Here is a 16505-nt window from a genome sequence, read left to right on the forward strand (position 1 = left end):
CTCCAGACCTCTGGTACTGAACCTGTAGATAATGAGGACTCAAAGATCAAGGCCAAAGACTCCGCCACCTCCTCTCTGGCTTCCCAGACAATCCTCAGAAAAATCCCATCTGGCCCAGGGGATTTATCTACTTCACACCTTCTAGAATTGATCACACCTCCTCCTTACTAACCTTAATCCTTTCAATTCTAGTAGCCCGTAACTCAGTCACCTCCTCTACAATATTCTCCTGTTTCTCAGTGAAAACAGATGAGAAATAATCATTTAGCACCTCTCCAATCTCCACAGGGTCCACACACAACTTCCCACTTCTGTCTTTGACTGGCCCTATTCCTCCCCGAGACATCGTCTTATTCCTCACATACCTATAGAACGCTTTAGGGTTCTCCTTTATTCTACCTGCCAATGTCTGCTCATGTCCCTTCCTTGCTCTTCTTAACTCTCTCTTTAAATCCTTACTAGCTAATCTGTAACTCTCCATCGCCTCATCTGAACCATCTTGTCTCATCGTCACATATGCCTCCCTCTTCTGCTTAACAAGAGATACAATTTCTTTCGTAAACCACAGTTCCCTTACCTTATCGCTTCCTCCCTGCCTGACAGGGACATACTTATTAAGGACAGCAATATCTGTTCCATAAACCAGCTCCACATTTCGATTGTCCCCATCCCTTGCATTTTGCTAACCCATTCTATGCCTCCTAAGTCTTGCCTAATCGCATTATAATTGCCCTTCCCCAATCTATAACTCTTGCCCTGTGGCATACTCCTAAACCTTTCCATTGCTACAGTAAACATAACCAAATTATGGTCACTCTGTCCAAAGTGCTCACCTACCACTAAATCAAACACCTGGCCTGGTTCATTACCAAGTACCAGATCCAGTGTGGCCTCCCCTCTTGTCGGCCCTTCGACATACCGAGTCAGGAAACCCTCCTGCACACATTGGACAAAAACTGATGCATTCAACATTCTAGAGTTATAGCATTTCCATTCAATGTCAGGGAAGTTAATATCTGCCATAATGACCACCCTGTTCTTTTCACTCCTGCCCAGAATCATTTTGCCAATCCACTCCTCCACATCCCTGGAACTTTGCGGGGGCCTATAAAAAACTCCCAGCAGTGTGACCTCTCCTCTCCTGTTTCTGATCTCAGCCCATACCACCTCATCAAAAGTTCTTTCAGCCACCGTTGTACTGTCCTTGGCTAACAAAGCCACACCTCCCCCTCTTTTACCATCTTCCCTGACCTCAATGAAAGATCTAAACCCTGGAACTTGCAACATCCATTCCTGACCCTGCTCTATCCAAGTCTCTGAAACAGCCAAAACATCGAGGAAAATGACAGAGTAAAAGTTTCCATAAAATACAAGCTGTTTTGCCGTACATTAGGAGAATCAGGAATGGCCCTTTTTTTACCCATCTCGGGATGAACCCTCACCATCACTCACAGAGCTAATGAACAGCAGGAAAAATCTTCACCACTGACTACCTGCACTCGCCTATCACCTTCCCACCTACTTTCCCCAGCCCCGACTCTGTTTATGTCTCAGCTCCCATCCTCCCCCCCCCCCCGCCGCCCCATTTCTGAAGAAGGGTCCTGAACCATTAACTTTCCTGCTCCTCTGATGGTGCCTGGCTCGCTGTGTCCCTCCAGCCTCACACTGTGTCATCCTTGACTCCAGCACCTGCAGCTATTGCTGTCTCCCTGTGAGCGATGTCAGCTTTGGTTCAATCGGAGCACGGCGCGGGGCTTGGAGGCCCCAATGGAAGCGGCCTATCCTCCAACCAATCAGAGCGAGTGAGATGTTTGTCTGTTTGAAAATCACGTGATCGTCTTTGTCCGGAGGCGCAATATCTCTGCGACTGAAGGTTAGCTGCTTGCCGAAAGTACAGTACACGGGACAAAAAGGAAAGCTGCAAAAAAACGGGAGGGAAATACTTTCGGTAATGACTGAGAGGCTTTAATAGCCGTTGATGCATGTCAGAAAACAAATTTTAACATGCCGGCCCCGTGTTTTGCAGCAAACGAAAAAACTGCTGCGGACCTGAGGCTGCGATAGGCAGAGGTAATTGCCACCATCTTTATTAGGGGCAATGATCTTCGGGACTCATGCGGGATCGCCATATTTATAGGTGGCAATCTGCAGTGGAACGCAAGCGCAGCCTTTCTTGTTTGGGAGAGGAGATTAAGACAAGAGAAATGTTTGTTTTTGTTTTTCTGGACTTCTTTCCCAGACTGTGAGACATGGCGTGTATTTCCTGGGAAGGACTTTTGACACTGGCGGAGTACTGGCTTCAGGCAGTATAAATTGCTGCAAGTTATACGTTAGATATTTAATGGAGGAGAAATGCCGAAAACGCGTTCAGAACTGCATGTTCAAAAACAAAGTTGCTGGAAAAGCTCAGTAGGTTTGGTAGCATCTGTGAAAGAAAAAAAAATAACGTTTCGGATCCGCTAACCCTTGCTTAGAACTTCATGTTACCTGTTGCACTCTCACTGTAGGAAGTCCTGCTTTAAATATTATGATCTATTAAAGCATATCCGTTTGCCCAGTATTCATATGATTGGGATCAAATCACTGAAAGTGCTCTGAGTCCCCTTGTGCTCCCTGGTCAAATTTATTAATGTCTGACTTCCTCAGTCTCTAATAATGGGTGTATTTTACCTCTGCATTTTTCTGTGTGGGGGAGCAGGGTGCTTTGAAGAGGAGGATTTATACATAACTAACAGAAACCAAGAGAAATGTTTGCCTTTTCCAGACAATCTTGTTGTGTTTTCTGGATTTCTGTCCAGGGCTGACCGTTATTTGTCTCTTGTGGATTTGCTTTACAGGATATTTATTGAGAATAATTTGCAGACCAGGATCACAAAGCATGTTCTCCATTAAGCGGAGTGATCAGGATCTGAGTATCATTGACACTTAACTGGGAAAGGGAAGAGGTTTAACCATTCTATGCGTGGGAGAATATTCCTGGTAAGTTTGTAACTTGAAAGCAGGATATTCAAATTTTTGGTTTGATCACCCCTGGGATAAGTGTTCAGTTCTATATCCTGCAGCTGAGAAAGGAGATATTGGCCTGAGAGGGGTAGATTTGTCCAAACAACACCTCGTCTCTTTTAAAGAACTGCCATATTTAGTCCCAATCGCCTACTTCATGATTTTAATCCATACATTTTTCATTCTTGAATACCTGCAAACTTCCTTTTAAAATTCCTTATGGGCACAAATTCCAGCACCCCTCCAGGTGGAATCTTCCATTTCCTGACAACTCCATTGATCCTGAAACTGAAGTCTGTGTTGATTCCTGAGGGTTATAAATTACTGCATTTAATGTGAAGATGCTGTTCCCTGAGCTTCCATTGAGCTGTGTTGAAACAGTATGGGAGGCTGAGATCAGAGTGGGTGTGAGCAGACAATGAAAATGAAAAGGCTGCGCTGTGAGTACTGCTTGGCTAAGTGAGAGTGCTTTGGAGTTGGGTGAAACAGAAAGTGAAACTGAAAGATTGAGTGTGATGCTCAGTCTCAGTTTGGGCAGTTCAGAAAGTCTCTCAAATTGATATTTGATACCGTAAAGAACTTTCTTACAGTTTTTAAAGTATGTATTAGCTTAAATAAAGTTAGGGGCTTTAGGTTTATAATAGTAATGTTTGAAATGAAGGAGGAGGACCTAGCTTAATTAAATTCTTTTTAAGGCAGAAACTGGTTTAATCTGGAGAGAAGTCATAACAGAAGACATCACATCTGTGGTGTGCTCCTCTTGCACAATAGAACATAGGCTCTTGATGTTGTGTCGACCTGTGAAACCACACTGAAGCCCATTTAACCTACACTATTCCATTATCATCCATATGTTTATCCAATGACCACTTAAATGCCCTTAAACTTGGCGAGTCTACTACTGTTGCAGGCAGGGCATTGCACGCCCTTATTACTCTGAGTAAAGAACCTATGTCTGACATCTGTACGATATCTATGACCCGTCAATCTAATGCTATACCCCTCGTGCTAGCCAGCTCCATCTGAGGAAAAAGGATCTCAGTGTCCACCCTATCTAATCCTCATATCATCTTGTATGTCTCTATTAGGTCACCTCTGAACCTTCTCTTTAACGAAAACAGCCTAAAGTCCCTCAACCTTTCCTCATAAGACCTTCCCTCGATACCAGGCAACATTCTGGTAAATCTCCTGTGCACCCTTTCCAATGCTTGCACATCCTTCCTGTGATGCGGTGACCAGAACTCCAAGTGCGGCCGCACCAGAGTTTCGTACGGCTGCAATATGACCTCATGGTTCTGAAACTCAATCCCTCGATCAGTAAAAACGAACACATTGTACACCTTCTTAACAACCCTATCAACTTGTGGAAACTTTCAGGGATCTATGTACATGGACACCGAGATCTCTTTGCTCATCCACACTACCAAGAATCTTACCATTAGCCCAGTACTCTGTATTCCTGTTACTCCTTCCAACGTGAATCACCTCACAGTTTTCCGCATTAAACTCCGGGACATTACCAGTGTCCCTATTGGCTATTTGTGCAGGAAGTGTGTCCATCTGCAGCTACTAGTTAACTGCTTTTCAGAGCTTGAGCTGTGGGTGCAGTCAGTATGGAGCATCCATGGTAACTGAGAACGTTGTGGTCGCATTCTCAACAGATTGGTCACGCAGCAGGTGAAGATTACACAGACAGCAAGGGAATGGGTGACCATCAGACACGTAAAAGGCTCAGAAAGGAAGTGCTAGAGTCATCCCCCTCAAATAGATATACTGTTTTGGGTACTGTTCGAGGGAGGTGGGGGATGTTGGGGTGGCCACTCGGGAAGCAGCATCAGTCGGGTTCATGGCACTCGGAGTGACTCCGCTGCATAGAAGGGGAGGGAAACGATAAATATGACTGTAGAGACAGGGGATTCGATAGTAAGGGATAGAGAGAGACATGAATCCAGGATGGTATGTTGCCTCCCTGGTGCCAGGATTAGCAATGACATGGAGCAGCTTCAGGACATTCTGGAGTGGGAGGGTGAACATCCGATTGTACCAGTGACATAGGAAAACCAAGGGAGGAGGACCTGAAAGCTGAAGATAGGAAGTTAAGAGATACACTAAAATACGAGATCTCAAATGTAGCATTGTCAAGCTTACACCCAGTGCCACATTGTTGTCGGGAGAAGTTTGTGTTGTGTTCAGTTGTACAAGTGACCTTTATTCAGAGCTCTGTTACCGCATGTGTGGGAGAGGCCAGAGTCCACTCCAAACCTGGCTTTCACATGAGGCCTAATTCCCCTCTTAAATACGCTCAGATTGGAAGAGTGGACAGTGACACTCAAACTTTCCCTGGCTGATTGTGATATTTTTATTCCATTCGCTAGGTGTTATTTACATGCAATATTGTTGTCATTGTTAGCCACACACCCCAAATCAATATACCCAATCCAGTAAGCAAACCATTTTCCTAGGATGGTGACGGCGAGTACGAGGGGGCATAGCTTTAAATTGAGGGGTGAAAGATATAGGACAGATGCCAGAGGTAGTTTCTTTACTCAGAGAGTAGTAAGGGAATGGAACGCTTTGCCTGCAACGGTAGTAGATTCGCCAACTTTAGGTACATTTAGGGTGTCATTGGATAAGCATATGGACGTACATGGAATAGTGTAGGTTAGACGGGCTTGAGATCGGTATGACAGGTCGGCACAACATCAAGGGCCGAAGGGCCTGTACTGTGCTGTAATGTTCTATGTCCTATGTTCAAACAATCGTGGACAACACTATGTTCAGTCCTAAACCCTTCTATAATCTCCTGAGGTTAGCTCGAAAACTACTTCGTCTGTCTTTGGGACCTTACAATGCTTTTGACAGTTATATTCCTCCTCAGACATTTGCCAGCTGCACCACATTTTTTTGCCAAAAACCAAAATGGTATCTTATCACTAAGAACTTTTCCAAATTCTCTACTAACTGTAGTGTGGATTGTTAGGAATTGTGATTAAGTCTTTTAAACTCAACTCTGATATAAAGTGACTACAATTTTGTAATACAGTTGACAAATTGTGGAAAAATCCCTCTCTTACTTCAGCTTAAAAGATCAAACAGTGTTTCTGACTTGCTGCTGCAGTTTACAATCCCAACGATTTGCATTCTGTAAATGATTTTTAAACTGAAGTTTCATTTTCTACTCTAAGCGCTTTCCATTATTACTTTCTTGTTTTAATAAAAAGCATCTATTCCAGTTCCACTGAGTGTGAAATTCAGTCACTTTCGAGCTTTACCAAGCCATGAAACAAAATTTGTTCAGATTTCACAAATAACTAAGGCACGAACCATATCTTCATTTCGGATTTTGTAATCTATCTTTGTCACTCTTCCCTTGATCTTTGGATGTAAGAATTTATTCAAATTATCCGTATCTACATTTCAATTGTTTTATCTCTCTGCAGCCCTGACTTCTCTCTTTATAATCTTCCTTTGCCCCTTCCTATGTTGTTGGTCTTTTCGAGGTTGTGTTTACGCCATTTATTGCTTTTCCTTCCATAATGATACAGTGAGCTGCTTTTATTGCTGACAAACATTTGCTCAAGGAATTCAGCTAACCATTTCATGTTAATTGGTTGTTTGCATTTCTGGTTACAATTACCTAAACAGTTCAGAATGCTGTAGGATCAGACTTTTGCTTCTACTTTTTATTAAGTAACAAACTTGTGATTGTGGCTGAACCAGGCCTTTAAAAACTGCCTCTTGTTAAAATGCTTATGTGTTTTGAACTGTCTGTTTACAGAAACCCAAGTAAATTCCCTAATGTTCCTTCTCAACAGGACTCTTTTATACCCCCCACAGGACCTTTCGTGATCTAATCCCGTAACAGTGTGAGCTGCTACAATGCATGTGCTAGTAAAAGCATAAGAGGACAGATGAGATGAGTGCATGGCTGGAGCTATAACTTAAAAGGTTTGGATTCCTGAGGCATTGAGACTGTTTGTTTGTTTCTGGGGAAGGTGGGACATGCACAAGCTTGAACAATTGTCCTGGGCAGAGCTGGGACAGATATTCTTGTTGATGCTTTTGCTAGTTCCACTGGTGAGGATTTAAACTCGTATGACAGGGGAATGGGAACCAAAGTATAGCTTTAGCAGTAAAAGACTCAAATCAGCAAATGGGATTTGAAATTAGTTCATGATGTTGTCGGTGGCTGAAAGATTAAAAGAAAGAAGGATTAATCAAGATCAAATCTCTTTTCATACATCAGTCCTGTGATCCCAGGAATTGGTCTGGTGAACCTTCTTTACGATCATTCAGTAGCCAGGCCATCCTTCCTCTGGAAAGGAGAACAAAGGTGCACATGACTCCAGGTGTGGTCTCACCAAGGCCCTTATAGAAAGATATCCCTCTTCCTGTACTCGAATCCTCTCACAATGAAGGCCGAAATATCATTTGCATTCTTCACTACTTGCTGCTGCCTGTTTCCTAAAAGAGAATAGGAGAGAAACACGGAACTAAATGGGGTCAGACACTCGGGTAACATTGTGTTCAACAATGTCCCCATTGTATCGGTGCTGGCCATCAAGCACCTATTGAAGCTAGGCCCGTTTTCTGGCACTCGGTGTGTAACCTGTATTTTGGTGCAGTGGATGATCATCTCAACACTTCTTCAAGATTGCAATGGTTCCTGCATCTATCACCATTTCAGATGCTGCCAGATCTGCTGAGTATCTCTATCATTTTCTGTTTTTATTTCAGATTTCAGGTATTTTTCTGCATCTTAGTCCTTCAGAAGGATCAGAGGGTATGGAGAGAAAACAGGAATTGGATTCATTTTCAGATGAATAAAATGCCTGCCCTTCATGTCTGTCCAAACTCTATCTCTTTTTGTAGTTTTGGACAAACGCTGACTGTTTCCCTTCCCTGAAGGACATTTAATGAACCAGTTCAGTTTTACTGATAATCCAGCAGTGCCCCTCAGTGTTGCATCCACAATTGATCAGATTAATTTCTGAGTTTGACAATCTTTGTGTGTGTTCTTCTGGTTTCTCTCTCTCTCTCTACTTTTTTTTTCTTCAGTTTGAAATTGTGATTGCATTCAGAGAAATCAAACAAAACCACATCCAGATCTGACACTCAATCTGTTTGTCGTAACCTAATTATCTCAGGATTTTGAACATTAAAGGAAGAAGCACTGTTCACACCAGGGAGAAATGCGTATTGTCTGTGTGTCGAAGATTCTGTGAAGATTCATCTGAAATGCCCAAACACCAGCACGGTCACACTGGGGAGAGACTGTGGTAATGTGGGGATTGTGGGAAGGGATTTATTTACCCATCCCAGCTGGAAATGCACCAATGCAGTCACACTGGGGAGAAACTGTTCATTTGCTCTGATTGTGGGCTGGGATTCACTCAGTCAAGCAACCTGCTGAAACACCAACGAGTTCACAGTGGGGACAGACTGTTCACATGTTCCGAGTATGGGAAGGGATTTGCTCACTCAACCAACCTGCTGAGACACCAGCGAGTTCACTCTGGGGACAGACCATTCACTTGTTCTATGTGTGGAAAGGGATTCACTCAATCATCCCAACTGTTAACACACCAGCAAGTTCACCACAACCACATTTGAAGGATTTTGCCCTTAAATCAAGGAATGAACTTTGATCTTTGGGCTGTTTGTACTGGTGTCATTAGTCCCTGCTCAAAACTTGATCTTCTCTTGGGAAATAAGGTAGGGCAGGTGACTGAGGGGTCAGCAGGGGGGACAATATTTTGGGGCCTATGATTATATCTCTATTAGTTTTAAAATAATTATGGAAAAGGATAGACTTTGGTCGAAGAGTCAAAGTTTTAAATGAGGCCAATTTTGACACTACTATGCTTCTTAAAAGCACAGTAAGACCGCCTATGTGTGGGAATGCACGAGATGGGTGAGATACAAAAAAGTATTTTACATCAGTATTTACTGTGATAAAGGATACAAAAGCTAAAGAACTTAGAGAAATGAATGTGTATCTTGAAAAGTTCCATGTTGTAGAGGAGGTGGTGCTGGATGCCATACAGAGCATAAAGGTGGATAAATCCCCAGGACCTCTTCAGGTGTATTCTCGAACTTTGCGGGAAGCTAGGCTTGCGATTGGGCCCCTTGCTCAGATATTTGCACCATTGACAGTCATAGGTGAGCTGTTACACTGGAGGTTGGCTAATCTGGTGCCATTGTTTAAGAAAGGTGGTAACATAAAACCAGGGAACAATAAACTTTTAGTGAGCCTGATGTCAGTTGTGGGTAAGTTGTTGGAGGGAATTCTGAGGGATAGGATTTACATATATTTGGAAAGCGTGGACTGAATGGGGAATAGTTGACATGGCTTTGTCCATAGGAAATTATGCCTTACTAACTTGATTGAGTTTTTTTGAAGAAGTTAGAAACAAGATTGATGGCAGAGCGGTGGATGTTTTCGATATTCCTCATGGTCGACTGATTAACAAGGTTAGATCACATGGAATCCAGGGAGAGCTGGCCATTTGGAAAGGCCTTTGACCTGCAGTATGCTGCAAGGATTGGTACTTAGTAACTATAACTCCTACATTCACATCCAAATCATCTTTATAAATGACACACCACTGGTCACAGGCCTCCAGTCGACAAAGCAACCCTCCACCAGCACTCCGTCTTCTACCTTCAAGTCAGATCTGTTTCCAAATGACTGGTTCTCTCTGTATTCCATCTGATCTGACCTTGCTAATCAGTCTACTATGAGGAACCTTGTCAAACGCCTTAGTGACATCCATATAGAACACATCCACCTCTTTGCGCTACTCAATCCTCTTTGTTCCTCCATCAAAAAAAATCAAGTCAGTGAGACATGATTTCCCACACACACAGCCATGTTGATTATCCCTAATCAGTCCTTCCCTTTCCAAATATTTCAAGTACTATCCCTCAGGATTCCTAGAACGACTTTCCCACCACTAATATCAGGCTCACTGGCCTATAGTTCCCTGGATTTTACTTAGCACCTTTCTTAAATAGTGGCACCACATTAGCCAACTTCTGGTCCCTCACCTGTGACTATCGATGATACAAATATCTCAGCAAGGGGCCCAGCAATCACTTGCCTAGCTTCCCTCCGAGTTCTCGGATACACCTGATCAGGTCCCAGGAATTTATCCACTTTTATACGTTTTAAGCATCACTACCTCTGTAATATGGATAATTTTCAAGATGTTGCTATTTATTTCCCCACAGTCCATATCTTCCATATCCTTTTCTGTAGTAAATACTGATGCATAATACTTGTTTTATTATATTCCCCATTTCTTGCAATTCCACACATAGGAGGCATTGCTGCTTTTTAAGGGGCCCTATCTCTCCATCGTTATCCTTTTTGTTCTTAATCTATTTGTAGAATCCCACTGGATTTTCCTTAATACTATTTGCCTAAGTTACCTCATGTTCCCTTTTTGCCCTACTAATTTCCCTCTTAAGTATACTATTGTCATTATACTCTTGTAAGCATTCACTCGATCTCTGCTGTCTATACCTGACATGTCCTTCCTCGTTTTTCTTGACCAAAACCTTGATTTCTCTAGTCATCCAGAATTCCCTATACCTACCAGCATTGTCCTTCACCCGAACAGGAGTATACTGTCCCTGAACTCTCGTTATCTCTTTTTTTTGAAGGCTTCCCACTTTCTAACTTTCTGTTTTACCTGCGAACATCTGCCCCAATCAACTTTTGAAAGCTCTTGTGTAATACCATTAAAATTGGCCTTCCTCCAATATAGAGCTTTAACTTTCAGATCCGGTCTACTCTTTTCCATCACTATTTTAAAACTAATAGAATTATGGTCACTGGCCCCAAAGTCCTCCCCTGCTGATACCCTAGTCACCTGTCCTGCTTTATTTGCCAACAGCAGGTCAAGTTTTGCACCTTCTGTAGTCGGTACATCACATACTGAATCAAAACATTTTCCTCTACACTCTCAGCAAACTCCGCTCCATCCAAGCCTTTTAGACCATGGAATTCCCAGTCTGTTTGGAAAGTTAAAATCCCTTCCATCACCACCCTGTTATTCTTCCAGATAACTTCTTTCAAAATTATTTGTCAGATTCCTGCTGACTAATGGGGGTGGCTATAGTATAATCCCAATAAGGTGATCATCCCTTTCTTATTTCTCAGTTCCACCCAAATAACTTCCCTGGATGTATTCTCAGATATATCCTGCCTAAGTAACGCCGTAATGTTATCCTTGCTCAAAAATGCCACTTTTCCCTCCTCTCTTGCTTTGCTTCCCCCTCCCCCTTCGACTTTCTATCCTTTCTATAGGAACTATATCTTAGAACATTAAGCTGGCAGCCCTGTCCACCTCTGAGCCTTGCCTCTGTAATTGCAATGATAACCCAGTTTCATGTTTCCAATCTTGCCCTGAGTTCCTCTGCCTTAGCTGTTAGGCCTCTGGCATTGAAATAAATGGCGTTTAATTTATTAGTCCTTTCGCATTAATCTCAATAACAAATACGTAACTGTAGAGTAGGTTTTGAAAATGATAACGTTTTATTGCTGTAGATCAACACATTCACACTGGGTAAAGACAATCCACCCGCAGTGTGTGAAAAGGGATTCCCTAGTTCATTAGGACGGGTTTTCATAGAATTCGGAGTATTCCTACAGTATGGAAACAGGCCCTTCGGCCCAAGAATTCCACACAAAACCTCAGAGCATCCCACCCAGACACATCTCCCCGTAGCCCACCTAATGTACGCATCACTGAACACTCTGGGCAATTTAGCTTGGCGAATCCACTAACCAGCACGTGGGAGGAAACCAGAGCACCTAGAGGAAACCCACGCAGCCACAGGGAGAATATGCCAACAACCACACACTCGGTTGCCCAAGGGTGGAATCAAATCCAGGTCCCTGGCACTGTGAGGCAGCAGTGCTAACCGCTGAGCCACTGTGGTTAAACACCAATGAGTTCCCAAGAATCTGTAGGAATTTTTGTTGCTCGTATTATCTGTATTCAAGTCATGTTATCTGGGCTTGTTTCTCATGATGTTTGAAAACACCACATGTCTGGTTACCTAGTTGGGAGAAAAAATGATATAAATTTTATTAAAACTACTGTGCATTGGATCTTTATCTCAAAAGCAGACTAATTTATTTTGAAAGGGGAGATGGAGAGCCTATCTCCTCTATCCTCACCTCCAACAAGTGCGAGGAACCTGTGGTTTTTATTTTTCACTCAATGACAGTCAGTACATTTCATATGAGCAACTGGGAACCGAGTCATCCCAAAATGCTTGAAACTTAGTGTACTAATGGTACACTATTACAATAATAACCATTACAATTCTTTTCTGAACCTTTTGAAGTTTTACAACATCCGTCCTTCAGCAGGAAGAGTAGAATTACACACAGCGGTTACACCTAAACTGGAATGGGAACTGCATCCTTGTGGGAGCTGGGGATGGGTTTCCAGTACTGTTGGGGGTCATGTAAAAAGTTTAGCAGTGGGCTGAAATCCAGAGAATGTTCAAAAATAATAATGGCCAAAAAGAGAAGAAACAAGAGAGTCTGGAAGGCATTGTCATTGGGCAATTAAGATATAAGCGAGTTTGCCACGGGTGAATGGTATTTAATGCTTGGAGTCAGATGAATAAGGCAGATGATTTGAGGATACAAATTAGTGGGGTCATAAAGCCATTGCTGTCACTTGGACATGGTTAGCAGCTCAGTATTCCAGGATACAGGGCCTTCATGCAAGGCAGTGGAGGTGGTAAAGGAGGAGGAAATATTGTTATTTTGCTTCGGGAATCTATACAGCAATAAGGACAGGTGACATTTTTGAAAACCCCTTTAAATAAATAAGGAGACAGATTTTGAGAAAGTGTAGAAGTAGCAGGATTATGGTAGCAGAGACTTTCAACTTCCTCAACATTAATGGAGTCGTCATAATGTGAAGGATTTATCAGAATTTTTAAAATACATCCAGGAGAGCATTTTTTCAGCCACTAAGTAGAAGTCCCAACAAGGAAGGGGAAGGCCCTGGACTTGACTTTAGGTTACAAAGTTGAGCAAGTGGTTGAAGTTTCAGTGGGATAGCATTTTGCAGGTAGTTATTATAACTATTCGATTCAGGATTTGTATGGAAAAGGACAAGGATGGGTCTAAAGTCCTAAACTGATGCTGAAGTTATGAAGAAAGTAAATGGAATTTTGGCCTTAACTGCGAGGTGTTAGTGTTTTGAGGATCGGGACATCTTGTAACAACTGTATTGGATGTTGGTGAAGCCATATTGGTTTAGCTACTCGTATTTAAGAAAGGATATGCTGGCGTTGAATGCGGTGCAAAAGAGATTCGCTAAGCTGATTCATGGGATGTAAGGGTCATCAAGAATAGCTGGAGGAAGGGAATTTGCAAAGGGAAAATACTAAATAAACAGGTGGTGCCCAGTGTTGGGCTCATACTCACAACTCTGCACTTAAACAGCGTATGTTCCAACAACTGAGTTAACTTGGCCTTCCACAGTCAATGTTCAAATCCTGCTTTATAAGGTGACAAATGGGTTTTTCACTGACGCCGCTGCAGTCCAAGGAAGTAAAAGGTAACTGCTTTAGAAAATCCCAAGGTTCCAATGTATTCTTCTCATTCACATTGCAATCCATTTTCAGTACTTGCTCCAGGATTTAACATTCAAAATTAATTTCGTGATGTTGTTGCCCTCATCTTTAAGTGCCCTGTATAACTCCAGTCACTCGGTCGAATGGTGAAAAAGTCTGTTTCAATAAACCAATTTTTTTCAGCTACAGTCTAAGAAATGTTCCTTTATTTGCTGAATCTCACACAACATTTTCTTTCTTCTGTGTGTCAACAACTTTTGCCAATTCTCATGTTACGGACTACATTTTCAGAATCTTTTTAACCAGAGGTTTCTGGTGCAGTTGTAAGACTTCATATTAAATGGTACAAAAAACCAAACGGGCTTAAAAGATGAGAAAGGAAATACATTTTTGTATTTTTGCGTGAAGACGGTTCAGTTACTGTGTGCTTGTTTCATATAAAATGGATGATTGAAGTGTTCACAGTGCACTATTTAAATAGCAAATACCAAGACCTTGTGAGCAAGCATTTAAGACATTTGACACATTGAGGGAATTAATTTAGAAACCCAAAATGTCCAGAAAATGTGCTGGATAAATTCAGCAGGTCTGTTATTTTCGCTCTTTTCGATTCAGGATGGGTATGGAAAAGGACAGAAATGGGTCTAAAGTCCTCTGTGGGTGCTGCAAATGATTAAGAGAGAAGATCGAATTTTAGCTTTAATTGCTACATAGTTGTTACAATTTTTAACAATTATGTAGGATGTTAGTGAAGCCATTCCTGCGGAGAGAAAGAAATAGTGCAAATATCTTGAAACTAACATGATTTCACTTGTCTCATTGCCAGACCTCCTATGTTTCTTTCACACTTTCTGTTAAACAGCAAGAAGTTCTTTTCTTGAGAAGAGAAAAGCTTGAGAGGTAACCTGAGAGAAATTGGAGACTCTGCAGGGATTTGAGGCAAAAATGGTGTTGAGGTTGAGGTTGTTAGAGATTTAAGAAATGGTAATGCAGTCTCGAGGCCTCTCCTGCTCCATGACTAAAATTTGGTGCAGCGACATCATCATTGAAGACAATAAGGATGACCACGACTTGTCAGTTACTGTGGCTGAACAGTCTAAGGTGCTGAATTAAGACTCCAGTCTTTTCATTGATGTGGGTTTGAATCCCACTGTTGCGAATGTTCCTTCAGCAACTGGCATTTTCTTCTCAGCAGGATTTTGCGAGTGCAAGAAAAGAGGAGACAATACACATATGACTTGCTGCATGAAGCAAAAAAGAATATACTTGAAGTTTTATTAAAGTTATCTTTTCAAGGAGCTACACAGACATGTTTGAGTGTACAGGAGACATAGAAACAAAATGGTACAACAGGGATGAGGAAGAACAGTGCGAGAGAGGGAGGGGAAAACCTATGTTGTCTCATCCTCAGCATTCATCCAGAACAGCAATCCGTGAGAGTAACCACTGCATAGTCCTGTGGAAAGTAGGTCCCATTCTAACTTTGAGAAAAACTTATCATGCTGTATGGTACTATCACGATGCTAAATTGGATAGTCTTTTAACAGATCTGTTGATGTATCTTTTTAGCACCTGTGATGCACTTTGGGCCAATAACACTCGAAATGAGACAGCAGAGATTTGAATCACTCCAACATTACAGGAAGGTTGAATGTGGGGGACCGGTCTGTGTTAGAGTAGTTAAATCTAGAAGTAACAAAGAATGGATAGGGTTTCAGCAGCAGATGAGCTGAGATGTGGATGGAGTCAGGTGATGTTACTGAGATAGAAACAGTTAGTTTGGTGATGATGCAGGAGAAAGCTCATCTTAGTGTGAAGTATTTCATCAGAGTTGTGAACAGTCTGGTTCAGCTTCACACAGTTACTAGACAGAAGGTTGCAGTCAGTGTAGAAGCTGTCTCAGTGTTTAATTGGAGGAAATTGCTGTTCATCCTGCACTGGATTCAAACAAGTCAGGATGATGTGTGACTTGGAGGGGGTCCTCACCGTGATGGTGTTCCATAGATCTTCCACACTGGACATTCACAACAGTGAAGATTAAGGGTTTGTGACATGATGTCAAAGTCCTGATTGAGATGTGGATTTAGTCAATACCTGTATTTCACCTCTTTCTCAACATTCTTTGTCTGTCCACTCACAAAGACGCCAGAGTCTTGTATAAGTCCAGACCAGGTGGCAGCTTCTGTTCCCTGATCGACATTAGTGAATCACTGGCTTTTGTGGTCACTTTTTTTAAAATAGTGTGTCATTAATCCTACGGGGTGGCACGGTGGCTCAGTAGTTAGCACTGCAGCCTCACAGCGCCAGGGACCCGGGTTCGATTCCAGCTTCGGGCAACTGTCTGAGCGGAGTTTGCACATTCTCCCCATGGCTGTGTGGGTTTACTCCAGGTGTTCCGGTTTCCTCCCACAGTCCAAAGATGTGCAGGCTAGGTGGATTGGTGGATTAGCCATGCTAATTTGCCCGGAGTGTTCAGGGGTGTGTGGGTGATAGGGGGATGGGTCTGGGTCCGATGCTTCAAGGGGCAGTGTGGACTTGTTGGGCCAAAGGGCCTGTTTCCACACTGTAGGGAGTCTAATCTAATCAAACTACCAGATTCATTACAAGCTGATTGCATAGGCAGCCTGGTGTTTGTGTGGACTCTCTCTTCATTGCATTGTTCTGTTTTAAATTGATTTCACAGTGTACTCAAAGGGAAACTGACACCAGGCATAATCCCAGGGTCTTATGGACACCTCAGTTTATTGTAAACAGAACATTATCAGATTTTGAACATGTAAGGAGAAAGCATACACGTATTGTGTGTGTGGACACGGTTTTAGTTAATTACCAGGACTGGCACAATGCAAGCCTTGATTGTGGGGAGGGATTCACTTGGTGAACCACAGTCCTGG

General features: G+C 42.5%; 1 long non-coding RNA gene across 5 annotated transcripts; it reads left to right on the forward strand.

The window, feature by feature from the left end:
- Positions 1–1671: 1671 nt before the first annotated feature.
- Positions 1672–13795, forward strand: LOC132209391 (uncharacterized). 5 transcript variants are annotated; one of them, XR_009445487.1, is made up of 3 exons: positions 1672–1948; positions 2838–2979; positions 6819–13795. It is a non-coding gene; the product is annotated as an uncharacterized LOC132209391 (long non-coding RNA). The 5 variants fall into 5 exon arrangements; XR_009445486.1 differs by having other exon boundaries at positions 1680–2070; XR_009445484.1 differs by having other exon boundaries at positions 1683–2409.
- The last annotated feature ends 2710 nt before the right edge of the window (positions 13796–16505 follow it).

Source organism: Stegostoma tigrinum, unplaced genomic scaffold (assembly GCF_030684315.1).
Source record: "Stegostoma tigrinum isolate sSteTig4 unplaced genomic scaffold, sSteTig4.hap1 scaffold_90, whole genome shotgun sequence".
NCBI lineage: Eukaryota > Metazoa > Chordata > Chondrichthyes > Orectolobiformes > Stegostomatidae > Stegostoma > Stegostoma tigrinum.